Here is a 15,802-nt window from a genome sequence, read left to right on the forward strand (position 1 = left end):
TATTTTAGATGAGAAAATTTGTTACAAAACGTATTTTTGTTGTAATGCGCACTGTTATCCCCCCAACACATGGGTTCCTATCCATGAAATGCATTCCATATGCATTTTGCCTGCCTTTAAAAATGGCGTTACTACTTCCTTTGTACTCCTCTTTCTTGCTCATACTTTTTTGCCCGTGTTTGTTTTCACAAATCAGTGTTTCCTCAGCAACCTGCTTTAAAAACTTCTACTAGAAAAGTGTGAATACTTAGCCTGATCATTAAGAATCTGATATGAAAATTACCAGTCTGTTTGAAAGCAAGAAGCCTTGCTGAAATGTTCTGCCAAGGTTTCTAGCAGCCTATAGCTGTATCAGAGACCTGTAACTGCGTCTGGTGGTAGTTGGTATGAAGTGACAAAGCCTGGCTCAAGATAGAAAGATGTTGGCCATTTCGGCATCTCCTTCTAGTAGCTTTATGATAGGACCCTTTATACTGAGAAATGTTTATTAGGTGTGAAATATAATTTTTACCAAGTTGCCACAGAGTCGGAGTAAAGTGCATTTGCTAAACCCTTTATGTTCTTTTCCCCCTGCTTCTCAGTATTGTTTCAGAATAGAAGGTGAAACTGTATTCCTTGGTGTGCAGTTTAAAGTCAGGAGTAGCAATATTTAGCACATGCTTGGGCAACCTTGTTTGAAACCCATGCCGCCCCTCTCTGGTGTTCTGATGTGCCTTTAGGGGATGCTTGCCTGTTTGTAGTTTGTTTTCTTTTGTTTAAGGTTTCAGCTACTGCATTGACTAATGATTATATAGCAGTAAACTCTCGTCCCTGCTAAATTCAGTAGTGATGCCTCAAAAGCATTTTTCCCTTGTGTGACATAAAACAATAAAAGAACTAGACAAACCCCTTTTGAGGAAGAATAATCCTTTGTTTAAAGAAAAGAAAAGGCATCTCCTTGATGCCAGAGGGTGGAGAATTCAAATCAAAGGCTGAGCTAATTGATAAAAAATTAAACTGGTGTTAATTCTGAAAATTTTTTGAAGTTAGTTATTATTTGTCGAAATTGTTACTAACATACCGATTTTATTTGTGCCTACCTTCTTTATTATACTGATTCAACAATATTTATTTATCACATTATGACTTAATAGACAGCTCTGCTCTTCAGTCTAAACTCTAAATAATAAATCTCTCTTCAGAATGCTGTTACCAGCATAATTTATCAATAGGATTTTGGTCAGACAGTTGTATTTTATTTCTTTGAAGACAGTTACATGTAACCGTTTTCCCTTGCATTTGTTCTTCAATAAAAAGTAAAGCAGTTCATTAAAAAATACAATTTATATATTACAAATATGACTAAAAATTAAAGCAACCGGTAGATTTACATAATGCATATTATTAGCCTTTAGATTTACCAATGCCAAGTCCAAAGCATTTGAACGGGCCATTTAATTGTTCTGCCTGCAATTTTTTTAATGAGACTTGTGGCCATGATTCTGAGTGATAAATTCTTCTTGATTTGCCTCCAGTTGTCACTGGCCAAACCTTAGGGAATGAAAGATTAGTTACGGTTGCAAAAGACTTATTATTTTTAACTGGAGAATTTTTAATGTTCTTAACCCAATTAAGCAGAGAGTGAAGAATCTATCAATATTGTTGTCAGTTTATTAGAGAAAAAAAATCTTCCAAATTTTAATTTAGCTGGAGATGCTGTTCAATTTCTGCCTTTGACTTAGAGTAGAATAAGAGGATTGTATTAAATTAGTAGTTTGACCCTGGTGCCTAAATGTCACATTGCTAACATAAGAAAATTACCTTCTGATTGAAACAAAGATTTCGATCAGTGAGTAGGGTTTCAGCCCTCGTCCAGTTTTTAATAGCATTTGTTTTTAATCACCCAAATTCTTGAATAACAGAAGCAAACTGCACCACGATTTGCAGATGCTTGGGTCTGTAGTGAGATTAATATGCGTATTCATAATTTTAATCCCAAATTTCAAAACTCCAAGGAAAAGAAATTTTCTTGTTAAGTTTAAGTAATGAATCTAAGAGACTACATTCAGGCCACAAAATAGTCCAAGTTGGCCCCAAACATAGGTGCTCCCAGTTTGAACATCATGCCTGGCTTTTCTGCAGAGACACGAAATGAAAGAGCAACTTCAAACACAGGTGCAAAACCCCGCATCTGTGAGGGACAGCCCGAAACCATGGCTTTCTCCTGACCGTTTTCGGCTTGTAAACCTCATCCTCCATGGAGCACCTGTGTCAGAACCAATCAGAGATATGTATAAATGTTATCAACACCTACACATCATTACTTATTCATCAACATCAGCACCAAATATTGATGCAAACATGCAAGAGTGTTTTTTTTTTCTTTCCTATGGAGCTGCTCTTTCCTGAAGCTCCTGTCCATTTGCCCTATGGCTGATGGGAAGAAGGAAAATATACAGATAAAAATTTGGAGTATTTCGGGCTTCCCATGCTGAATTTGTGTTGGTATCACTTTTTCATCTTTAAATCTCATTCCTTCGGTGGGAGAAACGGAGTGCACACAAAAGGTTCAAACACATTGATTGCCTGACGGCCTAATTGCAGTAATTTCATACTTAGTGGACTACTTTTATGCAGGCGCTTCCTCCCCTGGTCATCTGGGGCCTGCCTTCTCGCTGTTTGATTAGCACTCAAAGAACCTACATTTGAAGCTGTGCAAGATTTTGTTTTTCAATAGCAGTAGCAAGCAGCAGGACCTGGCTTCCTGGCAAACTCCACAGGCATTTGGGTTAGTGGCTTTGTATTTGCCTCTGGGTCTTTCCTGCACAGGGCCGGGGAGGGGCTATTGAGCAGTTAGAGGCTTTGGAAACCATTTCTTCTTTGACAATTTAAATTTATGTGGTTTTTAATTGTCTGTAAACAAAGCCTTTTAAATCTAGCACTAAATCTCCATCGAGGTCAGCTGGCATCCAGAGGGATGGTTGCTGATTTAGTTGGGAGTCTGCTTTTCTTTTTCTAAAAACCCCTCTCAATCAGTTTATTGTCCTCCAAGAGAGATACACAAAACACACAAATCACTTGGCCCCTCCCCCCCACTTTGAATGAATAGATAAAAATCCATCTGTTTTTTATCTGCCTGTTTTGAGGAGCCAAATTTGTGTCCTTTGTAAAAAATGGCTTCAGCGATGCCATTCCCTGGCAAGCAGCTAGGAAGAGTGACCAACACTTAGGTTTTCAGTCAGCGGTGGTTATAGTTGAGAAACTTGCAGCCTAGTCTCAGTTCTAAATGGTCATTTGGTAGAGATCATTAATGTTGTGAATAATTAAGAGCTGAAGATGTAGTACAGTAAATGTGTATTGGTTATCATGGTTCATAGAGTATTGATTACATCACTCTATAAAAGAAAAAAAATCATAAAAAAGTGGGGAAAGGGTGGAGCAGGACAAATGTTGGGTTTTTCCTAGGTAGATACAACTGACGAGGGTCTTTCAAAAACATAATGGAAGGTACATGCAGACAAATGTCTGACTGTGGGTCCCTGGCTTCTGGGGGCTCCAGGAAAACTGGGCCACAGTTCCTGTCTGTGTCTGGCTGGGCCCCGGCCTGGGCTGCTCTCCTGCCTGCCTCAGTCCTGATCCTGCACACTCGCCGTCACAGTGCTCCCATTTCCCTGAACAGCTCGTTCTGTCTCAGTGGCAAGTGAGAAAAAATCAATCGTTACAAATGAGGAGAGACACAGAGCTCTTAGGAAAAAAGAAACATAAAACCCACCAAGCAACTGTGTTCAAATAAAAGCTGTCACCACTGAGCGAACTGAAGATTCAAACTCTGGCACAGGATTCCCGTTTTGAAGCAGCCTTGGCTCAGCGCTCGTGAGGAATAGAGAAGAGCTTTCAAATAGTCTTTTCTTTGTCTCCTATGAGCCCTCAGTTCCTGCTTTGAGAATGAACCATAAAACCAAAAGGAATACTGCTTGCTTTCTCTAAATGTATCTGGATATGTGAGCTGTTCTCTCGTATGGAGAGCTGATTTTTTTTTTCCTTCCGAGTCTATTTCTAATTTTCAGTGAGGCTGGATAATAAAAAGGAAACCGCCTGTATTTTCAGAAGAGACTGGGTTTGATTCCTGACTTTGCTGGTTCTGTGTCCTTGAACAAATTACTAAATTTTTCTGCTCACGTTTTTCTCCCCTGTAGAAGGGGAATAATAATATCTACCATGCAGGGTTGAAGTATGGGCTGAAATCAGATAATTTAGAACATAATTTCTTGCAGTACCTGGCACGTATTAGCATCAAAAACATTCCAGACCAAGAAGTAACTTCAGAACAGAACAATAAACGACAAGCAAAACGACAACAAAGACAAACGGTGGAGGGGGAGGGGAGAAGCCCTAGTAAATAGGAAGAATATTCACAGTTAATTTCCAAGATATAAAATGATAGGAGACTACATGGATTTAAAAAGTCATGGATTAAGATAGAAAATGCATGCTAGGCTGTCACTGGTTTAGATGAAGTGAACAGGATTTGGTGCTTGAGAAAACAGTTCATGATGGAGAGCAGATGTTCAAAATGGAACAGAGATTGTCCTCCTGATCCAGAGATGAAAAAGTTCGAAGCATGAAAATTGTGATCAACAGAAGCTGAAAAGCTGAGCAGCCCCAGGTTACCACTGAGGCAGTGGGCTGTGGCCAGGAACGGTAGTCCCCTGCACGCTTTGGGGAAGGAGACTGTGGAGGATAAGGGCCACCCTCCCTCATAGGTCCTTCCTGCCCAGGTGGGTTTGGCCTGCCTGGTGCTTGTGCAGTTTCATCTGTGGCCGCACATCCAAGCCAGGTAAGCCGCCCGTGCGTTTAGCTTTGAAGATGCACGGACTTTATTTCATTGAACTGTTTTGCAATAAAGTCACGCTTGTTGGAATTTCAAGGCCATTCAGGATGAAAATTTTGGGGAAACCAGATTCCTACTTCCTTACCCTAGGGTCTCAGTGCGAGTTCATTCATTCATTCATTCACTCATTCATTCATTCATTCAACTTCTATTGAGCATCTACCGAGTTCCAGACACTGTGCTAAGCTTTGAGAATGAAACTGAGCTACAGAGACATGTTGTCTGGCCTCTAAGGGATATAATTACCTGAGGCAGTGTTACCTAACCCCATCAGCATCCTTCCACCATTCCTTCCAGGTCCTATGGCTTCCCTGTTGATCAATATGCATCCAGATGCTTTTGCACAAGGCTGCGGCACACGAGAGTCACCTGGGCTTCTTCATCGGGATGTTATCTAACTTTCAGTAAATCAGATACTCCATGTTTGGATCCTGTGAGAAAATACTAGATCAGGCCCAGAGGGTTAATCTGAGATTTAAGATCAGATGGGATGAGAAGATATCAAAAATAGGTGTCAAACAGCAAATAACAAGATGAAATAAATTAGTGGATGGGTTAAGGGACAAATGGAACATGAAACATATTTAGACTTTTGATCACTGTCTTCTCTGATTCTAATCTTCCTTTCTGGTTTCATCTTATTCTAATCTGTTAGACTAGAATATTAATTCATGATTATTAATAAATAATAGCTATTATTTAGCTAATTATATATTGTAGTATATAATTATTATAAAATCAGCTATTAGTTATTATTAGTAAACATCTAGTCACCTCAGAGAGATGTTTGTACTCTTTGACCAAAAGCTCTCCATTTCCCTCACCCACAGCTCCTGAAAAATACCATTTTACTCTGGGTTTCTATGAATTTAGTTTTTTTATATTCTACATTAAAGTGAAAACATACAGCATTTGTATTTCTCTTTCTGACTTATCTCACTGAACATAATGCCCTCAAGGTCCATCTATTTTACTGCAAATGGCAGGACTTACTTCTTTTTTATGGCTGAATAATATTCCTCTGTGTGTGTGTGGTGTGTGTGTGTGTGTGTGTGCATGATTGAGTGCACGTGCGTGCACACACGTGTGCATTTCATTCTCTTGCAGGTGAATTTTTCATTTTCTCTATGTCACTTATTGAAGAGACTATGCTTTTCCCATTGAATATTCTTGGCTCCCTTGTCAAGTATTATTTGATGATATATGTGTGGGCTCTTGATTCTGTTTTATTACTCTGTTTTTATGCCAATATACTGTTTTAATTACTATAGCTTTGTAGTATAGCTTGAGATCAGAAAGTGTGATGCCTCTTCATCTTTCTCATGATTGCTTTGGCTGTTCAGGGTCTTTTGTGATTCCTTTAGGGTTGCTTTTACTATTTCTGTGAAAAATGCCATTGGAATTTTGATAGGGATTGCATAGAATCTATAGATGGCTTTGGGTAGTATGAACATTTTAACAATATTAATTCTGATCTGTTGAACATGGATCTTTCCATTTCTTTGTGTCTTCTTCAATCTATTTCATGAATGTCTTTTAATTTTTAGAGCACAGAACTTTCACCTCCTTATTAAATTAATTCCTATGAATTTTATTATTTTGATGCTATTGTAAATGGGATTATTTTCTTTATTTCTTGTATAGATAGTTTGTTGTTAGGTATAGTAATGCAACTGATTTTTGTATGCTGGTTTGTATCCTGCACTGTTACTGATTTTATTTATTCGTTCTAATAGTTTTTTGGTGGAATCTTTAGGATTTTTTTTTTAAGTTTTCATTTAAATTCCAGTTAGTTAACATAGAGTGTAACATTAGTTTTGGCTGTACAATATAGTGATTCAGCACTTCCATACAACACCCAGTGCTCATCACAACAAGTGCACTCCTTAATTCCCATCACCTATTTAACTCATCCCCCTACCCACTTCCCTTCTAGTAACCATCAGTTTTTTCTCTATATAGTTAAGAGTCTGTTTCCTGGTTTGCCTCTCTCTCTCTCTTTTTCTCCTTTGCTTATCTGTTTGTTTCTTAAATTCCACATATGAGTGAGATCATATGGTATTTGTCTTTCTCTGACTGACTTATTTCACTTAGCATAATGTCCTCTAGCTCATCCATGTCACTGCAAATGGCAGATTTCATTCTTTCTTATGGTTGAGTAATATTCCATTATATATATATGTATATATGCATTCCTCTATCCATGGACATTTGAGCTCCTTCCATAATTTGGCCATTGTAGATAATGCTGCTATAAACATCAGGGTGCATGTATCTCTTTGAATTAGTATTTTTGTATTCTTTGGGTAAATAGCTAGTAGTACAATTGATGGATCAGAGGACAATTCTATTTTTAACTTTTTGAGGAACCTCCATATTGTTTTCCAGAGTGGCTGCACCAGTTTGCATTCCCACCAACAGTGCAAGAGGTCTTCCCTTTCTCCACATCCTTCCAACACCTGTAGTTTCTTGTGTTGTTGATTTTAGCCATCCTGACAGGTGTGAGGTGATATCTCATTATAGTTTTGATCTGCATTTCCCTGATGATCAGTGATATTAAATATCTTTCATGTATCAAAGATATTGAATATATTTTCATGCATCTTCTCATGTTGGCCATCTCTATGTCTGCTTTGCAAGAATGTCTGTTCATGTCTTCTGCTCATTTTTAAATTGGATTAGTAGTTTTTTGGGTGCTGGGTTTTGTAAGTTTTTTATATATTTTGGATACTAACCCTTTATTGGATATGTCATTTGCAAATATCTTCTCCCATTCCATAGGTTGTCTTTTAGTTTTGTTGATTGTTTCCTTTGCTGTGCAGAAGCTTTTTATTTTGACATAGTCCCAATAGTTTATATTTGCTTTTGTTTCCCTTTCCTCAGGAGACATGGTTAGAAAGAAGTTGCTATGGCTGATGTCAAAGAAGTTACTGCCTGTGTTCTCTTCTAGGATTTTTATGGTTTCAGGTCTCACATTTAGGTCTTTAATCCATTTTGAATTTATTTTTGTGCTTAGTGTAAGAAAGTAATCAAGTTTCATTCTTTTGCATGTTGCTATCCAGTTTTCCCAACATAATAAAGACCATAAATGAAAAACCCACAGTTAATATCATCCTAAATGAGGAAGAACTGAGAGCTTTTCCTCTATGGTCAGGAACAAGACAGGGATGTCCACTCTCGCCACTTTTATTTAGTGTAGTACTGGAAGTCCTAGCCACAGAAATCAGATAACAAAAAGAAATAAAAGGTATCCAGATTGGTAAGGAAGAAGTGAAATTCTCACTATCTGCAGATGATGTGATACTATATTTAGAAAACCTGAAAGATTCCACCCGAAGAACTGCTAGAACTGATAAATGAATTCAGTAAAGTCACAGGATAAAAATCAACATACAGAAATCTTTTGAATTTCTTTACTCTAATAATGACATAGCAGAAAGAGAAAATAAGGAATCAATCCCATTTACAATTGCACAAAAAACAATAAGATACCTAGGAATAAATCAAAGAGGTGAAGGACCTGTACTCTGAAAATATAAAACATTGATGAAAGAAATTGAAGAAGACACAAAGAAATGGAAAGACATTCCATACTCATGGATTGGAAGAAAAAATATTGTTAAGATGTCTATATCACCCAAAGTGATCTATACATTTAATGCAATCCCTATCAAAATACCACCAGCATTTTTCACAGAGCTAGAAGAAACAATCCTAAAATTTGTATGGAACCACAAAAAACCCCAAATAACCAAAGCAACCTTGAAAAAGAAAATCAAAGCTAGAGGCGTCCCAATTCTAGACTTCAAGTTATATTACAAAGCTGTAGTGATCAAAACAGTATGGTACTGGCACAAAAACAGACACACAGATCAATGGAACAGAATAGAAAACCCAGAAATGAACCCACAACTATATGGTCAATTAATCTTTGACAAAGTGGCTAAGAATATCCAATGGGAAAAAGAATGTCTCCTCAGCAAACGGTGTTAGGATTTTCTATATTAAAAATATACGATCTGCAAACAGATCATTTTTGCTTCTTCATTTCTGATATGTATGCTTGTTATTTCTTCTTCTTGCCTGATTACTCTGGCTAGGACTTCTATACTATGTTGAATAGGAGTGTGGCCAAGGAATTTTCTATGATACTTTAACCACTTCCAAGCCCTAAGTTATCAATCATGTGATACTAGGGCTTAAATTGAACCAATTATCAGTTATCAGGGCTTTCTATCTGCTTAACTCTACAGTGCCATGTAAAGACAGATTAATATGTTAATTGCAAAAGGTAGACTCTTAATGAATTAATTAAATTAAACAGGGTGCAGTATTTTAAAAGTTGTGATATTGGGGGGGAGGCATGGACATGTTTTTATTTTTTGATGCACTTTTTCTTTCTTGTGCCAAGGGCTTTTCTAAAGAATTTTTCTTGTCTTAGGGAGAGATAAAGTTGTTCATAACTTGTTCCAACTGAGCCAAGACTCCCTGGAAGAGAATTTTTCATGATAGCACTTGTTAAAATGTTGGTAAAGAAGAGTTAGGAAAGGTTCCTCTAGACTTAGATTATGAGGAGACAAGATGGCAGCAGAGGCCACTATGGGTAAAATATCACAGCAGGCGTGCAGAAGCATTTCCTCTGAAGTAGCAGCCTCTTCCATTTTGTGGTTGGATGCTGTCTGAAACTTGGTGTTTCCTGAGGTTCCTTCCAACTCTGAGTTCTCTTCAGACTCAACACATGGGCCTTGGAAGTCTTACCCTCTATCATGGACTGAATTAACAAATATATGGAGCTGGAGTTGACTCTTAAATGTCTAATTCCAGCCCTACCTCTCTCTCATCTCCAGACACATTAATCCAACTGCCTACTGGAAATTACCATTTAGATGTCTCACATTTTCCTCAAACCTAAGATGTCTGAAATAGAATTCATCATCTTCCCATTAACTACAACTTCTTCCATTTTTCCTATAACGAAAATGACATGCCCCAATTGCCTAACCCGAAACCCTGACTCCTCATTGTCTCTCCTTCTCTGCTTGCCATTAATCACCATGTCTGCTTGAATCAACTTCCTAAATATATCTCCTATCTGTCACCTCTCTTCACCCTCACTACCCTGCCTTCGTCATCTCTGGCCTAGGGTACTGGAAGATTCTCCTAATTACATCTCTTCTAGTCTTGTTTCCCTCTAATTCATCTTCTTCCTTCCCAGCAAAGTGGTTTTTCTGAAATGCAAATATGCTAGCACATGGCCAGCTTAAAACTCTTCAAAGATCCACAATGCCTCGTGTTCAAACTTCTTAGCTTAGCAGACCTCTCCGACTACCTTCTTTCTGCATCTCCTGTTGTGTCCACACAGAATGATCTGTTTGTAGTTCTCAGGATACGCTGATGATTCTCAGTTTTGTACTTTTGCTCCCAATCTTCCTTCTAGAAGGAAGGCTTCTTATCCCCTTCTTCTTCTCCATACCCCCACCAATAGCAGCCTACTTATCCTTCTAGATTTTCCAGACTCAACTCAAGGCTTCTCTCCTCTATTAGACCTTTTCTGAACCACTTAACTGTCAGGGTAGAATTGACTATAGGCTCATTTGGGTTTCTGCTGTACCCATTAGAATCTAAAGTACATTTAACTTTTTATTTCACTCACATTTTAATCTATCTATACCTCTTTATGAACAGTTTTTGTTTCCTCAACATGTAGTGCCAATTTCCGGGATATAGCATACTAAATATATTTGGGTTTGCTTGATTTACTGAATAAATAAATGTGTACTCCTGAAGAGTTTTTTCTTATTACCAAGAATAAGAAAAATAATTTAAGGTACTTATATTTTATTTCCTTTTCATTATCATAAAACTTGTCTCTGTATTGTTAAATGTTGTTAATGGGATTAACACTTTACATGGAATAATTATCTTGCTTTATGTTGTTTCCTATCTGCCACATTCCTAAGCCACCCTGGGATTTATTTATTTTGTTACATAGTTAACAGCTTGAGAATGTTAGAATTTAAATTGATTTCTACAAACACATTTAAAAGGATGTTTATGGGGTTTTTGCTATTATCATCATTAAAATATCTTCTTTCATTCTATTAAGTCACCATTGCCTCTTGCTAATTACAGTAAATATGTCGAGAGAGTCAGCCTCTTATCACTTCTAATTTGGTATGGTTTCTATGGACCCTATTATTAGAAATTGATATGTGATGTAGATTTGGTAGATGTGATCAGTCATTTCAAGGTGGAACCTTCTTTACTCCTTACTTTGGAAATTTCATTCAGAATACATTGAGAGCTTAGGCTTTTCCAGTCACATACTAGGTAGGAATAGAAAGATAGTAAGCACAACTGCTTACCTGAAAGAGTTTATACTAGAGAAGGAAGACAAGATGGTTGCCCAGAGAACTAGAATATAAAGATAGGATAAATGCCAGGAGAAATATACAAAGTGTTATGGGAAGTAGTTCTAGGAAGGTGATCCAAGGAAAGCTTCATGGAAGAAGGGGACTTTTAAGCTTGCCTTTGAAAATTGACCAAAATTTCATCAGGTGAAGGCTGGGGAAGGACATTGAACCCTAAAGGTCAGGGGTGGTGGGTTGAGGTGGAGAAAGTGCATGGTGTGTGAAAACAAGGAGTGGAGGGATGGTGCTTCTAGAGGATGTTGAAAACTGGAAAGATAAGTCACAGCCATCTGAAAGAACTCCTTGAATGCCTCACCAACAATCAAGACTCAAGTGAGGCTTTTGAACAGAGATGAACTTTTTTTTTTGCTATTATCTACCCACTGTAGCATATTATGTTCCTCTTATCTTTTATACTCTGCATTTGCAAAGAAACTGCCGTGATATCACTTGTTTGGAGACGAGTCATTCTTCTCTAACCACTTCAAAATCATGCTTTTTTTTTTTTTTTCCTTACTCAGTCTTTCGGCACAATGTTTTGTTATTTGAATTTCAGCCACACTTTTGTTTTTGTTCCTTTGGGGGCACTGCTATTAGAAACTAACTGATGCGGGGTATAAACTATTCTATAATTATACTCACTGCAATAAAGGACTCTTATCAAAACCTTCTAGCTCACTACCTGTCATTTGATTTAAATATTATAATCTCCACCTAATATTTGTTGTGTCATGTTAATGATTGCACACTGAGCAATATTCTCTTGGGAATGTCATATTACTTCTTTTACTCATTACACTTTTTAAGATAAAAAAAATTCAGAGTTCACCCACTTTTTTGAGGATGGAGTACATGCCCTGTTGGACATGTCCTGTGCCTCTTCTCCCAGCTGTGGCTTTGCTGTTTCATTCATCTTAAAGGAATTTTTTAAAACAGTTCTATTCAAATATAATTATATACCATAAGTCCACCCATTTTAAGTATCCAATTCAATAAATTTAGCATATTTATAGAGCTTACAACCATCACTGTAATAGAATTTTAGAACATTGCTACTGTACTAGAAAGAAAACTTATGCCTAATTACAGTCATTCCCCATTCCCACTCTCAGCCCTAGACTAACCTACTTTGTCTTTTTATACTTGCCTTTTTTGGACATTTTATATATTTATATAAAATGCAGCTATACAATATGTGTCCTTTTGTGTCTGGCTTCTTTTGCTTAGAATGTTTTTGAGGATGCATCTGTACTTTCCTTTTTATTGCCAATAGTATTCCGTTGCATGGATATACCACATTGTGTTTATCCATTCACCGGTTGATGGACATTTGAGTCATTTCCACTTTTGGCTGGTGTGAATAATACCGCTACAAATGTGAGTGTACAAGCTTTTGTGTGGACATGTTTTCATTTCCTTTTGGTAGATTGCTAAACTCTAGTTTCTCTGCATCCACATCCACAACGTTATTGTCTACTCTTTTTGATTATAGCCATTTTAGTGAGTGAGATGGTATCTCATTATGGTTTTGATTTGCTTTTTCCTGATGACAAATGATGTGGAGCATCTTTTTATGTGCTTATTGGCCATTTTGCATCTTCTGTGGATAAATGTCTATTCACATCTGCTGCCCATTTTTTAATTGAGTTCTTTTTATTATTGAGTTGTAAGAGTTTTAATCTGGATAAAAGTCTATCAAATATATGGCTTACAAACATTTTCTCCCATTCTGTGAAATTTTCTTTTTTGCCCTTTCATTTCCTTGATGGTGTATTGTGAAGCACAAACTTTTTCCATTTTGATGAAACCTAGTTTATCAATTTTTACTTTTATCTCTGTGCTTTTAGTGTTCATTCACTTTTTTTTTGAGATGCGGGTCAGTTTAATTTATGGAAACTCTAGAATGTTTATGATTACATAATAAATGGAGGACTTTATCACTTTATTTGCAAGGTAGTTAGGCCTGCTCCCCCCAGAAGCTTTGATCTACTGCAGTGGATTTCCTGAAATTATAGCAGTGAATTAAAATTACTTTCAGCTTTGAGGATGCACTGCCTCCACAAACTTTTCCTTTTCTTTCTCATTATCCTGGAGTAATAATGAATCTGTACTGAGAATTTCAGAGTATGTCATCTGCCCACCTCCTGAGGGTTTCTAGCACCGTAGCAATGACTCAAGTGCCTTCAAAGATAGCCCATGTGCCTGTCGTTGCTGGGAAGGGACTATCCAAGCCTGGTCTCCCAGACTTTGTCCAGGCAGCAGAATTAAGTTATGAAAGAGCCTGGACTAGCAGCCAGAAGACCTTGGTTGTAGTCCTGAATCTGCCTCTTGTTTTCTGACTTTGATGAAATTAATCTTACTGTCATCTAACTCTTTCATTTAGAAAATGAAGTTTTGGATCTCTAAGGTCTCTCCTTTACAGCAGTGGCTCTCAGTGGTGGTGGGGGCGGGAGGGGATGGTTGCCCCTCCAAGTCCCCACCACCCTGGGCTAATTGCAAGACATTTTTGCTTATGATAACTGAAGGACCGCTATTGTATGCATTGGGTAGAGGCAAGGACGCAGCTAACATCCTACAATGTCGACTCCTACAACAAAGAATTATCCAGCCCCACTTAGCAACAGTGCTTGAGAAGTCCCACTTTAGGCCACAGTGTTTACTGTATTTTAAAAGAAAATTCCCATCCAAATATTTCTTTTTTTTTTTCCAAAGCGCAGCTCCAAAGTGGAGTCTCTTTGTCCACCCTAATTCATAATGATTGCTTTTTCATTTTCAGAATTGCTACACTACTTACTATTATGTCATGAATAAGCATTGCACCATAAAATAAAACTATATGTTTTATCTTTGTAAACAGTAGGAAAAAAGTATTTTTAAGCTAATCAATTAAAATATTAGATTTATAAGATTTTCACCTTTTGTCATTAAAGTAATTCTGGGCGTTATGAACAGTTTTAATGCTAGCTGATCTCCTGGAGATACCTGCAGCCTCCATTAACTCACAGTTAACAGTAATGTGAAGGCTAAAAATGTTGTCAATTTACATGTTAGGGGAATTTGAGAATCTTTCCCAGGCCCAGTCCATTTTAGGCTTTTCACTGGGGCCCAATCCAGCAAGGAAAGATGTGGTTTCACTCAGGGGAGTAGAGACCCTGCTCATGCTCATTTAGGGACAATCTGTCAGCAAAAGAAATAAATGAAGGCAGGGCCCCGGGTGGAGATTTCATAGCAAGACCACTCTGACACATATAGGGAATTCATTTTACAAAATAAATTTCCTTGCACTCTCCTTCTGTAAGTCACTCTTTTTTAACATCTCCCTACTTCTCCACCATATCATGTAGATTATGAATTATTATCTTGGCCAAAATATGACTCAGCTTAAGAAGAGCACATCACTGGAGTCACTCGTGGAAACATTAAACAGCACCAGGTGCAGGACTGACCCCTTGAGGACTACTATTCAATATGCCCCCAAGGCTGACATTTAACCATTGATGACTTCTGAGTAGGGCCCTCTGGCCAACAGCTCATCAATCAATGGTGTGCTCCCAAGCCCACATTCTCAGAATCCCTTCTTCTCTTTAGGGCTGACCCCATTTATTCTCATTAGTTGTTTCACTCAGATAGTATAGCTAAAATGCAAAGACAACTGCAAAGGACTTACAGAGAATTGACTCAATTGCATGATGGACATCAGTTGGCTAGCAAACATAAAAATACAACGATTTTTCATTTTCCATTTTCCGTTAACATGTTAGTAAAAGAATCTCTGTCCTCCTTTTGTGGAATGTGTTTTCCTAATTGTCTTCACTGAGCCTTAATTTAACCATATGGACTCTGTGTGTATGTGTGTATGTGTGTGTGTGTATGTGTGTGTGTGTGTATGTGGTGTGTGTGTGTGCATGTGCATGCTGAGCGGTTCATCTGTTCAATTCGCATTGGATTTTACATGATCTTCTCTCTGTGGAATATCCGCTACTCAATTGTATGATTTTACCAAATAAATCCAAACTGTAGACTTTTAAATTTATTCATTTTTTCAATTGTTATTTCATAAAAGATTTTTAGGAATCAATAGATATTTTTATTAATAAATTTTAATTTTTAGAGCAGTTTAAAGATTTACAGAAAAATTGAACAGAAGGCATAGAGTTGCTATATACTTCCTGTCCCACCTCCTCCCCTGGTTTCCCTATTATTAACAGTTTACCTGAGTGTGGTACATTTTTATAATTGTTGAGCCGATGTCGATATATTATTATTAACTAAAGTCCATAGTTCAGGTTAGGGTTCATTCTTTGTGTTGTACAGTTCTGTGAATTTCTGCCAAATGCACAATATTATGTGTCCACCATTATAGTATCAGAATATTCTCACTGCCCTAAAAATTCTCATGTTCTGCCTTTTGATCCCTTCCCTCACTGATCTCTTTACTGTATCCCAAATTTTGCCTTTTCTAGGTTGTCATGTAGTTAGAATCATACAGCGTGCAGCCTTTTCAGATTGGCTTCTTTCACTT

Source organism: Leptonychotes weddellii, chromosome 3 (genome assembly GCF_054177405.1).
Source record: "Leptonychotes weddellii isolate Sample4059 chromosome 3, ASM5417740v2, whole genome shotgun sequence".
In the NCBI taxonomy this organism is placed as follows: Eukaryota; Metazoa; Chordata; class Mammalia; order Carnivora; family Phocidae; genus Leptonychotes; species Leptonychotes weddellii.